Consider the following 14,975-nt stretch of genomic DNA (forward strand, 5'->3'; position numbering starts at 1 on the left):
AGTGGTCAAAGCAACCTAATAGTTTGTGAAATGTGCAGGAGCACAGTTTCTCGGTTGTATTCTGTTGCCTTCTGTTAAGTGAACAGTGAGATTTGCCAAGTATCAATATGGGTGTATTGGGTTGGTGGACTGTTGCCATGTAATATAACATTAAGCAATTCCACCTCCCAAGAAGTTAGGAAATATATTCTGATATTCAGCAATATTCACTAACAAAATCCCTAAACTGATAAATATAACATTGTTCTGTAAGACTTAAGGAATTTTAATGTAACCTGAATAAGTTTTTGCTCTTGTGATAGCAAGTACACTTTTAAATGTTTTCAAAATGTGCTTTACTCTGGGGAAAACTGTCCCTTACAGTATCTAAGTCTACACTTTTTTTTTTTTTATCTAATAAATTGATAAAATGGTATTTGCAAATTCCATTGTGTATTAAGGACATAGGTCACCAAGAAATGGGCACTAGAGGTTAATTAACCTCTAGTGCCAGGGATTGCACACTGAGAAGAGCTTTCCTACAGCCAGAGAGCACTATAGGTTTTGAATGGGGAGACTGGGGCTACATTCATTGATGAGCACAGCCCACAATCTCTTGAAATTGAAGCTCGATCGGTGAATTTACACTGGCCATTTTCGCTTACAGTTTCGGAAAGCGAGAACTGCCGAATTCACCTCGGGATCAAGTTTTAATAACTTGCTCTCTCATCCCTAGTTACATATTTTGACTTGTGTTCTTGACACTGGGAAATATTTGGATTCTCAAACTGAAAGGGCTGCAATTTTTATGTATTTGTTAAAATATTTGATGTGCCAATATGAGTTTTTTTTCTTAAGTAGGTATTTAAATTTCAGAATAAGTGTGACTGTTTATGTGCATGACATTTGTTCTCTATCTAACAAAGTTTTTCCAATCTTTATCTAAAATATTCATTACAATTTTGCAAAGTAAAAGGAGGAAAGACAGATGTAATAAGGGAAGAAAGGAAAACTAAGGTCTTTTTATATGTATAGGTAAATCTTATCTATACATATAGGACCTAGGTTATAATACAAGAAAGATTTTTTTTATTTTATTTCTGTCTTTAATTGGTATTTAGAAAGGCTTTTGTTGCCACCCTGTAACAAATTTGAATATATGGTTATGTAGAAAAGAGACAGATGATCAGTTGGCAATAAAGATTTTTATTTATCATAATCATTACATCAAAGATAAGTAAATAGGAAACTACTTCCTGAGGGAGCTGATTCCACATTTTCATTAGTGAATCCCCTCCTTTTTCGGAACGTAAACTTATTTTCCTCCAGACGCAGAGTGCCCTCTTCTTTGTAATGATCTCAAAGTGAATAATTGGGAAGAGAGTTCTCTATATGGACCATTTATATATTTACACAGGATGGATATATCCCCTCTTAAACGGCTCTTCTCAAGGGAGAATAGATTCAGTTCAGCTAATCTCTCCTCATAGCTGAGCTCCTCCATTCCTTTTAATAATTTAGTTGGCCTTCTCTGCACTCTCTCCAATTTAACAATGTCCTTTTTGTGAACTGGTGCCCAAAACTGGACCCCCCCCCCCAGACAGTATGAAGCATGCATGTTAGCTCCCAAGTGCAAAATTTTACATTTATCTATATTGTCATTTGCCACTTGGCTGCCCAATCAAACAGTACATCCAGGTCTGCTTGTAGATTAGACATCCTGTATGGACATAATTCCATTACATAGTTTGCTGTCATCTGCAAACACAGAAATGGTACTTTTAATCCCAAACTCTATATCATTTATAAAGATGTTAAACATTAAAAGTCCCAACACTGAACCCTGGGGTACACCACTAATGACCTTAGACCATTCAGAGTATGAATCAATAATTACAACTCTCTGGATGTGATCTTTAGGCCAGTTCTCTCCATTTACAGACGGACTATTCTAAACCGATCGACAATAACTTGCATATTAATCGTCTGTGGGGTACAGTGTCAAATGCTTTAGCAAAGTCCAAGTACACTATATCAACTGCTATTTCACTGTCTACGTGTTTACTTCCTCATAAAAAGAGAGTACATTTGTTTGACAAATTCTGGCTTTCTTGAAGCCATGCTGACTATGACTTACAATATTTACTAGCAGAAACGCCTCTGTGGTTCTTTATCAAACACTCTAGGCCTTTTCCAACTATGGATGTTAAATGAACATGTCTGTGTAGCTACCTGGTAAATACTTCCCTGTTTGAAGATAGGAACCACATTGGCCTTACGCCAATCCATTGGTACCTTGCCAGTGACTAAAGAGTCTCAAAAAAATTAGAAATAATGGCTTTGAAATAACGGAGCTCAGCTCCTTGAGGACACATGGATGTAATCCATCAGGTCCTTTGTCAATTTTTCCCAGCTGTTTCTCAATCATATCCATTCTGAGCTATTTTGACTCATTTAAGACCGTGACATTGCTATTATGAATTTAGACTTGAGCTCTGCCATTTTCTTTCGTGTACACAGAGCTAAAAAAATTGTTTAGTAAATATGCCTTCTCTTTATCCCCAGTTACCAACCCAGGGACATCCTTTAAGGACCTACATGCTCAGATATGATCTTTTTGCTATTAATATATTTTAAAATGTTTGGGGGGTTTGCCTTAATTTCCTTTGCAATCTGTCTTTCACTTTGAAGTTTTGCACATTTATCTCCTTTTTACATCTTTTGTTATATTCTTTATAGGCTTCAAATGATGAAGGTGATCCTTTATGTTTATATTTTGGAATGCCCTTTTCTTGTTCCTTATAGCTTTTTTTTAGCATCAGCTGTAAGCCACATAGGTTTTAATTTTAGCCACTTAAACGTATTACCCATTGGAATATATTTTTTCAGTTTGCTTTTGTAGAACAGACTTGAAACATTCCCAGTTCTGCTATAGGTTTTCGTTGAGGACCATATTGTCTCCCAGTCTAAGTCACAGAGAGCCACCCTTAATAATGGAAAATTTGCGCTCTTAAAATAAACGTCTTTATCTTTCCTGTTTTTGCTTTCTGTTTACAGCTAACATTAAATGAAATCATATTATGGTCACTGGTACCCAGATTAATTTATTTGCACATTTGTTATGAGCTCTGCATTGTTAGAAAGAACTAGGTCCAGCAGAGTATCATTTCTAGTTGGGGCTTCTATAAAATGTACCATAAAATTATCTTAAATATATTTAATATATTAAATTCACAAATTTCCTCCTTTTGCTGTTCCTGTAGTGTCATTACTCCAGTCAATGTCAGGGTAGTTGAAATCTCCCATGATTAAAACACTTCCACTTTTTGCTGCTTTTTCTATCTGTGCTAGTAGTTGATTTTCTATTTAAAAATTGGGTGCGTCTTATAGGCCGGAGCGTCTTATAGTCCGAAAAATACGGTAACTCCTTTTCTTTTCAAACTACTGTTTTTTCCAAATGCACTTGTTTCACAAGCCAACAGTGAGCAAGGTCAAGATGCATGCCCCAGGAACTTTAATCACACATGAAGCCTTGATCACTCCCCCTTAGAGGTCAGCAAGGATAAAAAGCCTATCAATATTGTGTGTGAGTGGATGTTCAAGTATAACTGATTATATGATAAGGGCCCTATTTGAATATACCGGGTCTTTGTAGGTGTGTTGGTAAACATCTAAACCTATGATGCTGCAATATAAGTACATATTAGCAAGACACATCTCAGAAAAGTAACATGATTAAGGGAGGTGGTACAATAAATGCAGCAGTGATGAAGAGAAATATTATACAACATTATGATACAAAAATTGACTCATAATACAAAACTGGTATATACCATAACACTGGGAAACTTTTTTTTTTTTTTTATGTTGATTGAATATTATCTGCATAAATACGGATATTATATCACCCGATCAATGCATATGTATTTCATAAATGTTCATGCACAAATGATAGCTAGTCATGAAAACAAGGTGGAACATAAAATGCATTGTAATATTGGTTGATATCAAGATATAGGAACACCAATCAGTACAATATACAGTACATGAAAAATAAGGCTGTTACTAGGTAACCCCTATAATAATCTAACTATGGTTAGTTCAAGACGAGAAACAGCACAGCCAGACATGATCTGAAATAAAGGAGATACATATGTAAGTAGAAAAGTTTTTTCTTCACTATGTAGAGCAGCGCACAACCTCTGGCCACACTGTTTTGTGTGTAAATGAATAGCCTATATAAATCTATGCTACACTAATCGCATTATTATAAGTGGTAGAGAATAAAACCTGATGTGATAGAAGAAAACCAACTGCACTTTCAGAATCCCCATACCCATTTTACTGTAAATAAGTTTAAAAATTAAAGTCAACAAAAAATGTACTCAAAATTGTTCCCCTATCTAACTAGTATTAAATTTTCAGTGTTATGTATTACCTGAAGAAAAATATCCTTGAAGGTAGATTTTTTTTTTTTTTGTTTTTTTTTTGTCTACCAAAAGCTTATCTACAGTTAGGGTTTAAAGGCCCGGTGGGGTCATGGTTGAAAAATCCATCTAGTTTGCAATAGTTTTCTGTCAATGTCTCCCCCTCTGGGATTGGGGTAACATTTTCTAGTGCTGCAAACAAGATCATATCACTGTTTTTATGGTGCATGCCTACGTGATGGCTTATGTGTGTGTGAGCATTTTTACGGTATTTGTCTGTGTTTGTCTCCCGAATGCTCTTTTTGGTTTTCCCTACATAGAAAAGGCCACATTTACATGTGATCAAATAAATTACTCCAATTGTGAAGCGGTCAACACGTTGTTTTAAATTATGATGGGTGTTATTGGGAAGTAGGGTAGTTATTTTCTCATTGATCCATTTACATTGCGCGCACGCATTTTCCACATCTATGTACCGAATATATTTGTCACTTGGTATGTGATCCTGGTAGTGACTGGAAACTAAGGTGTCCTTGAGAGGGGGATTTTCTGAAAGTACAGGTTGTATTTATCCTGATTGGGTTCATCGGTAATTAGTTTATCCTGAAATACATTTAGATGGTCAAATGATAGGCTTTTTTGAGTAAATGTCTACTTTAACCCAAAATCTTTCAGAGAACTGGCTTCCAATTAAAGTTCAAAGTTCTGTTGGTCAGTAAAGTTTCTTTTCAATCTCAAGTACTGACTAAAAGGGATACTGCACCTCATGGCCATAGCTACCCCCTGGTTTTGGAAGTAGTATTTGTTTTTAAATGTGAATATGTTCTTTGTTAGAATGTATTCAAGTAATGATCTGATTAATTCATTGAAAATGCTGTTTTGAGTGTAGTGAATGAAAGTGTTTTTGAATTATCCTTGTTCCCAATGAGCTGGGGCATGCTGCAGTAAAGTGCCTCCACATCTAGGTTACCAGAATTTAGTTGGGCAGTATTGATAAGTTGGATGTGAGGTGAATGGTCTTTCAAATGCAAGAGTTTAGTGACAATTGGTCTAAAATGCCTATCTACCAGTTCACTGCCGTAAGAGGCTATGGATGCTAAGTAGGTCCTTATGTACCTTGGGGAGTGAATAAAATGTGGGAATGACATGATGTTTGTTATATTTTTTCAGTTTTTGGTCAATAAGTCTTAAATCTAATGAGTTTTGTTTATAATGGGATAGTATTCAGTATAAAATCAATGATGTTTTTAGGAGTTTCTTGTTACCATTCACTTTTAAGATTTCAAGTCCTTCATATTGTCTTCTGTATATAATCAAAAGGTTTCTTCCCTTATCTGATGGTTTGATTACGATGTCCTTTTGTTTTCTTAAGGTTTTTCAAAGATTCTTGAAGTTTAAGATTTAGGTTTTCTTTGGTTGATCTCACTTTTTTAGTTTGACATTTGCATAGTGTTAGATATGTGGATGTAGAGATGGGGTGAGGAGGTAAGATTTTGGTTTCCTGACCAGAATGCAAGTTGGTGTGGTTGTTTGAACAGACATCTGAGATCCCCATGTCTCTACACCAAACCTTCATCTACCTCTAAAAATTGATACAAGATTTTAAAATTCTCAAAACACTCGATGTTGAATGAGGCCAACTCCACTGGGGGCATACATTTGGATTGGGGGCCTTACTGGTCATACATGACTTTCAGGCTCTATTTCCTAGCAAACATATGTATGTCTTTAACTATTTCTAAAAGATTGAGTAGGGACATAATGAAAGACCTAGTTTTAGCAATTGTGATTCTTCTTGTGTTCCATATGAAGCTTGATGACTTCTAGCTCTAGTCCTCCTGGGTAGATAGTAGTCCATTTGGCCCTGGGTTTGTACTGGTGACAGTAGTGGGGGGGGAGTGGGGCTAAAGTTCTTTGGCTCTTAGGCATTGCTCCTGTGGTGGGTGGATTGATGGAAGGACTAATCGGGGAAATGATTTGGTGCAAGCATAGGGGGTTCCAGAGAGGATAGTGGGATTAATGGACTGTCAAGAGGTGAATTTACCATGTCATGTTTGATTGGACCGGTGGGAAGTTTTGGTGGTGTAGATTTTCCCGAGAACAGGGAGAATAATTATTTCTTGGAAGGGGTAGGGTATCTGAGGTTATGGAAGGTGTGTTTCAAATCTCCTGTGTTGATTGGGCTGATAAATATAGATCACTTCACCTATAATCCACATATGACCAATTTCTTAATTTCATTTTATTTCAGCCTTAACAGATGAGGAGCTATGATATTACCCTGGTTAACAAACTGATCAGTAATATTTTATATATAGATTTATGGTTAAAAAGTAAATTTGTAATCTTGCAATCTACAGATTGCTGAACATATCATTTTAACAGTTTTTTGGCCTCAAGGTAATCCCCTGAGGAAGCCAGAAGGTGAGACATGTTGCAAACTTGAGACTTATTGTACCCACCAATAGGTGTATGTAGTTGTAAACATAAGCTTACCAATAACCACTGTAGAATAGAAGATATACAGTTGGATGATAGGTGTTTAAGCCTAGTAGGTCTATGTAGAAAATAGGACCACAAGGTATTAAACTAAAGACCTTTTACTATAACTAGCTGCCCACAAAGCCTGTCTTTCGTGATATTCTGTGTTTGGATCTTGCATTGAATTGAATTTGCATTGCAATTGAATTTCCCCAGAAGGGGACTAGACAGTAATACCAGGCAGACTTTTCCAATACAATATAAATTAACAAAACATCAAGGTTTTTAGGCTTATTGTTTAAAAAATAAAAAAAATCATCTTAAATTCTAATTTTTGAGGAAATGCATCAGTTACCTCTTTTTGATGGTGAACTTTAAAGTTTTCATTTTGGGTAAGAGTCTTTAAAAAAATCTGACTACCATTTTGCCTATGGTGTTTTGTGGTATTTCCCAGTTCTGTTGGCTTCCGCCAATGGCAGCAACCATCCTGAGTAGAGACTGCAGTTTTACCTTTTCAACAAAGAAACATTTTTAATACCACCTGGAAAATGTCTGTCAATTATTTTGGCCCTTTTATCGGTTCCCAACTACGCAAATTTGAACTTTACCTATAAAAAGAATTCCCTTATAATGAGATAGATTATAGATATAGGAGATTCCAATTACGTGAATTTAAATTCACACCCATCATCATATGGATATTCTAAAAAATATATTTGAGCATACATTAATATTTTTTTACATTAAAATAAACTTTCTCAATCAAGATCACAGGATGTCATTGATATGCTGTCTTATTCAAATTGAAGGCTAATAAATCTTTGGAAAATGTTGAAGTTCAGTTGGGAGTTTCCCTGTAGTACATGCCTGCTGCAATTAATTGAGATCTAAACTAGGGATAAGCGTGAGTGCCTCTGGCATTCTCATGAAAATTTCCCCAAAGTTCCAATGGGTCTGTGAAAACATCAAAAATCACTAATGGAGGATTACTGTGGCTGCATTCATAATTTAGGCAGTGGGAATCCTCCTGTCAGTGAGAGATCCCCCAGGCACTAATTCTGACCTGTAGTGCCTGGGGATCTCTCACTGAGAGGAAGATTCTCACAGCTCCATTTATAAATGCAGCCGTGGTAATCCTCCTCTCGGAGTGAGTCCATGTGGCTTGCTTATCCATGAACGTGGCCGTGGGAAAATGAGGATTTTTCCTACAGCTGAATTCATTCATGGGCAGCCAGCGAGACTTACTGGATAGAGAAACTCAAACTACAAGGCTGACAGCTCCGCTCCCCTGCTTGGATTTTGCAGGTTCCAAAAATTCAGTCTCGCAGGCCGAGTTTACAAAGACCATTTTCACATACATGTTTGGTAAGCAAGAATGGCTCTATTCACCGCAAGACTGAATTTAATAAATTAGCTCGCTCATCCCTAATCAAAACTCTAAGTAATTGACTTTTAGGTCGCTAGAGCACGGTTAATCCTAAATTCTTGTTTTGTTTTCATAGAATACAATTTTCAGTTTTTCATTGCATTTGAAAGTGCAGTAAAAGTTTGAGAATGTCTACATTCAGATTGCAGATAGTTAACAAATTGTCTCTCTGGACAAAAGTACTTTATAAAATTCAGCATCTTACCGTCCACTTATGAAATATTTTTTAAAAAGGTGATTGATGCATGGGGAAAACATCAATAAATAACATAAATCTGTAAATAAGGTTGGTTTCCTAAAATACATTGCTTAGACCAATACACAGCACTGTACATAGTCCTTAAAAGTTATATTGCTTTGCTACCCCAGAAAAAGTGTATCTATAACCAATACATACAGTATGTTGTGGAAGAGTACACTGTTTACAATAAATTGCCCACATTGTGTTATTTTATGTATCTTTTATCTGCCTAAATATGGAAATTATATCCCCCTATCAATGCATATAGATATTCAATTAAAGAAGGTTGATGCACAAATAGCTAGTTATTCAAACAGTTTGATTAAGAAAACAAGGTAAGACAAAGTGCACAGCAATATTGTCAGATATTTAAACACCTAGGAACTTCAATCAATGTTAACTTTATGTCCATGTGATATATATGTATTAGTAGTAACCCCTGTAATAATCTAGTAACTACTTAGTACACAATGGTAAGGGGGATTTTAAAATCAGCCGCATGTAAGAATAAAAACTGTATCTATAATTTAAACCGTAAAAGGGTCTAATAATAAAGTTTGTAAGATTCCATTTGGCAAAAAACACAAAGGCCTACAAATTGCTCAGCTTTAGGCATGCCCTGAGTTTACTTTCAATCTTTAGCTGGTTTGTTTTCCCATTTCGGACAACCATTTCACAAAGTAGGGCCAAATAGCAGTATATATTTTCACTTTCTTGGCACAATTGAAAACAATAGACAAAATGTTATTTGATCCTTACTTTGACCCATTCCTACTAAGTTTTTCCCCAAAAAGATTACAAACTGCAAAATTATTGTTGCACTATGTGCAAACAGACTTATTACAGTAATGGTATTCAGCTCTGCAAATGGATAACTGAAGGAATTTCAGTTTATGTATGATGAAAAAATAGATTCAACAAAGACTAAAAATGTTACTTACCCCATAGGCACTTGTCTCTGATTGAACAGCCATAACCATTTCTGCACTCATAATGGTCTGCACAGGTAGGACAGTGAGGTTACTGACCTACAGTGCCTTCTTATACTAATCACAGCCACCCACACCCCTTATTTTTCATTCAAACGCAAATTAGGTTACCGCCTATTCATATCCATTCTATGCAAATACTTCAATTTCCCACCTGGATTGTGACAAGACATACTTAAACTGGTTCTCAATCCCTTTAAAAGTTTTTATATAAAGATGCTTGATATTCTCTTTATAGACTATACTTAGATGAGTTTAAATTTATCATTACTAATAAATACATTTTTTAATAAAACCTAATAAGACGCATTGCCATAATGTTGGTAAAATAAATCTTATCAATCAAGATGACAATGTCAATGACGTAAGCCACTTTATGCAAGTTGAAGGCCAATAAAATGTTGGGAAAGTTTTGATGTAAAGTAGTAGGTTTTCATGCTTCAATTGTCCTTCTGCAAAGTACCTAATGAAATGCATGATTTTACTATTACATTTTTTTAAACTATATTTAGGGTTATTTTCATAAATTAATCAATAGGCAATTGTACACCAGTGTACATAACCTTTAAAATGTGTTATCTGACACTTAACTGTAAAGCATACTGTAACTGTTGATTTGGAATATTATCTGCACAAATAGGGGTATTATATCACCATATCAATGCACATATATATTCACTAAATGAAGGTTCATGCACAAATGATTACTAGTAATTCAAACAGTTTAATTAAGAAAACAAGGTGAAAAAATACATAGCAATATTGGTTGATATCAAGATATAGGAACTTTATTCAATAAAACCTACAATAAATTAAAATACAGCTGTTAGTAGGTAACTCCTGTAATATTCTATCAATGATTAGTACCCAATACAGTAATTACAAAATGGCAAAGTAATGCAATAATAAAATAGACACCCATAGGACTGCAATTGGGAATATCTTATAGCTACCAGCTAAGAGGTTAATGGGTATCTCAGGAGCCTACTTCCTTCAGAAGAGGACTCCATAACCGCTTACCTAAGGAGAGCCTCAGGAGACGAGAAGAGCAAGCAAGAGCTATTCTCAGTTCCCATTTTTATATAGGTAATTCCCGTTGGTTATCCTTGGGGGGGGGGGGCTCTTGGGATCCGTTACTGGATGTGATCTGTGGGATGACCATTTGTTGATGCACCCCCCCAGACTGGGATGGGTTACTGTAACTCTGTAACTTCAGGGATTTACTAGGCCTCCTAGCTCAGTTGGTATGGGAAGCTGAAGGTAAAGCCAGACGGGGTCATCTAACTTTAGGTGTCACCAAAAGGTCTGGATGCACCCCACCCATCTGTCCAGCTATTCATCCAACTCCTGATGATTTAGGCTTCATTATTATGGGAACTGAATTGGATTTCTGGCATCTGTTTTAATGTCCCTAGTGCCATTGGAACTCTTTGAAAACCCCAGGTGGTCTGACAAAGCACCGTATCACCAACATCCCCACATATAGACATTTTTAAACAATCTTGAGGTACAAAAGACTCCTGCTTGTGGCTATCGAAGCATTAGCCACAGCGAAGACAATGATTGTCAGGACTGATGCATCATTCTCAGTTCTTCAGGTATTCGCATAAGCAACAAAACTTTCTTTGAAGTTAGAATTAAGTTTCTAATATGTTTAAATAGAGAAAGGCAAGTTGGGTAGTTCCCCACAGTCTTTTGTGCTTTCTTAAACAGTCCAAAATATTCATAATTGTGGTAGAAAATTCCAATATTATAGATTTAAAAGATTTATGTCCAAGTCATTCATCAATCAAGTTTATCATAGGCATGGGCATTCTGTGCCTGTATTTCTTGATTGCAGACACCCACAGCTGTAGGTTGGTAGGCCTTGGAATCCATCTGTCTCCTCAAGGATACTTCGGGCACATGCATTAACATAGGCACATGTCACTTCAAGGAGAATCATTTGTCAGGCCTATTGGGCATTTAAAATACCTATGTCAATAATACTTTGAGTACTTAGGATCATTGTTGAAAATGATAAGATATACTGAGACCTGTCACGTTGATTATACTATATTATCGATATACCTACAGTATATTACCTGATACACTACCTGAAGCCATCACCACATCAGACTACACACATTTTATCAGTCTGTGCAGTATGCCTGCCAATCCCTTCGCATGCCATCTGCAGTGCGGTGCATGAGACTGATCCTCCCCATCTATGCTGTATCAGCAATAGTGACAGTGTACCAGAATGTGTCTAGCTTGGCAGGATCCTGAGCTGGGGATTGACTATTACCTTGTGAAGCAGACACCTTACAAGAATATGCCTCCAGCTTGGCAGAGTCCTGGGCTGGGGCTGACTTTTACAATGTGCTGCAGACGGCAATAGTGCACATACCCCATGGCATGGGCACTCAAGATACACAGAATCCTCCTATTCCTCTGGGAGAGGTCACATTGCTTTGCAACTGCAAGGAAGCAAAACAAGTTCACCTGGAAGCAAATCCAGAAGGTGTGTCTCAGGAAGATGTCCTCAGTGGATGCTAGCCTCGGGTAATGGTGGCCTAAGTACAATGGTACTGATTTATATTACTCACTATTCACTAAGGTCTCATGAGTCAAGTATAACTGTACTCATAAACAAGTCTGATCCTCTTAACTCAATACATAACCAATATGGCGCATAATAGGACTTCACTGGGAAGTTGCTCATAAACAATACTTAATCAATAAAATTGTGAAGAACTGAAATACTCATTATAACCAATTGGTTCCTATTGTGGTGAAGTACTTAGATTATGAAAAATATTATCAATATCAGGTTTGAACAAAGTCAGGGGACCTTCTCAGATTATGGGAAAGTATTAAGTACACCTACCCCCCCCCCCCCCCCCTCCAGTAGTCCCCCCTCCCCTTTGAGTAACTCCCAAACAAAGGAACATGAATCAGATATAAAATAAAGGGAATAGACCTGTGTGCTTTTGTCAAACATTCTGACAAAACTAAGGTAAAAATTCCAAAAACCAAAAATGAAATGTCTGCCTTTTAAAAACAAACAAAAAAAAAGTTCTGGGAAAGATTGACCTTCCCTTTACTTGATCCGTTCCTAAAGGCAGTTTCTCTAAAAGACTAGTGATTTGTATGTTAATGAATCACTTAACATGCAAGTCAGACCCAAAGGGAAAGGACAACAAAAGGATACAGCTACCAAAAAATTCTTGAATTGTTTTCCAACCTGACTGCAATTATACAATTGGAGGCTTCTCCTTTAAAACCCACCAAAAATTAAAATGAAATTATTAAAATGAATGTTATTTATAAACTGTATTATGCAGTGCTGTACATAAATTAGAGCAAAGACAAGTACTGTGTTTTAGGGTCCTCTAGTTTTTACCTGTCCGGGTCATACTGAGATTCCATCATTGATCTGTATTTTCCTAAAATACTTCCAAATTGATTAACACTTTACTTTCTGTGGGAGGTACCCAACAGCTTGGTCACTTCCTCCTGACCCTCTACAGTTCAATGATTCCCTGTACTCTTCTAAAACTATTTAGTGGAGTTTTCAGTTGGTAATTCTCAGCCTGTAAAGAATTGTTTTGTGCCTTTGTATTTTTGAGACCCCTGGCTAATGAGGATGGGTCCCCCAACGTGGTGAATACACCTCAGTATCATGTCTGTAAATGGACATTGTTTGTCCTTCTGTACTGAAAAAAAGGGTAAACCAATCTGGCAATATGGCTAAATACTCCACAAGCATAGCATCTTATCTTGTGAAAGGCATTAAAACATTTACCGTATTTATTGCCGTATAAGACGCACTTTTTCTTCCCCAAAACTGGGGGTGAAAAGTAAGTGCGTCCTATACGACAAATGTGTTATAAAATAATTAAAATATACTCGCCCGATACCCGATCCTGCGTGTGTCTCTGGCTGCATGCAGCGTCTGTCTCTTCTCTCCTCTGCCAGCATCGTGTCTTCTCGTGTCTGTAAAGCAGAGCAAAAGAAGCCGGCACAGCGCCACCTGCTGTTCCCTGTCCTAACTGCCGTTCAGTGGGAAAAAAAGCACAGAGTGATCAGAAGGGAATTTTGAATGACACAGAGTGATCAGAAGGGAATTTTGAATGACACAGAGTGATCAGAAAGGGAATTTAACGCTGGATGGGGACCCTGTCCTACTATACAAACAAGGCACACCAGATTCATTTGCATGTGGGGGTTGTACAACTCTCTCCTTGCCTGAAGATATAGAAGGACCTTCTATTTTATTACCAAACTGATCCTTCTCCAGAGCCAACGTTTTTTTGTTCTTTCAATATGCTGGTTACTCTTGGCAACAGCAGCAGCCTTACTGATAGACATGTCATTTGCACAAGCTGGTTCAGTGTTTTTACCTTGGTCCAATTGGTTAGCAATCACAGCCAAAAACCAAAATCTCACTATATGTACTTTAGTCCTGACACAAATCAATCTTAACTATTCAACTAATGTAAAAATTAACATCCACTACATTTGGGTTTCACTTAAAACGGCACACCTCATTAATCCAATTTCTTATCCAACTTGCTTTGTAACAACAAACTTCAGTGAGGGGTTCTTAAACAATACCTTCTTCCTACTAACCTCAACAGTTCCTACTGAGAATATATCTCAGTTAATTATCCCAAGTGTACATTCAATACACTTATTTTGGGATTTCTATAAATGTGGAGTATTACAAATACTCAAGTATGCAATGATGTATGCCCTCTTACTAATACCCATGCAGCAGAAAATATCAGACAATATGACTGTGGTCCTAACTTGCCTGAATTGCTGTTTCAGCCTGTATTCACTTAACTCTATTTTTGCATAAGTACAAAAATAGAAGCTGTTTGAATGAACCCACTAAATTGTGTCCCTTCATGGTCGCCACTGTTGATTTGCAATGTTATCCGCATAAATAATGGGTATTATATCACCATATCAATGCACATATATATTCACTAAATGAAGGTTCATGCACAAATGATTACTAGTCATTCAAAGAGTTTAAGAAAACAAGGTGAAACAAAGTACACCGCAATATTGGTTGATATCAAGATATAGGAACTTTAATCAATAAAACATTCAATAAATAAAAAAAGGCTGTTAGTAGGTAATCCCTATAATAATCTAACACTGGTTAGTACCTAATACAGTAATTAGAAAATGGCCCTCAGGAGACAAGAGCACGCATGAGAGCTAAATTCTCTGTTCACATTTTCTTTAAAGTTAATTCCCAATAGGTATTTTGGGGCACTTGGATCTGTTACTGGATGTGATCTGTCTAAGATGACTATTGGTTGATGCACCCCCCCCCCCCCCGGTTACTGTACCTTCAGGAATTTACTAGGCCTCCTAGCTAAGTTGGTATGGGAAGCTGGAGCTAAAGCCAGATGGGGTCATCTAATTTTAGGTGT

The sequence above is a fragment of the Pyxicephalus adspersus genome, chromosome 7, assembly GCF_032062135.1.
Source record: "Pyxicephalus adspersus chromosome 7, UCB_Pads_2.0, whole genome shotgun sequence".
NCBI classification, from domain to species: Eukaryota; Metazoa; Chordata; class Amphibia; order Anura; family Pyxicephalidae; genus Pyxicephalus; species Pyxicephalus adspersus.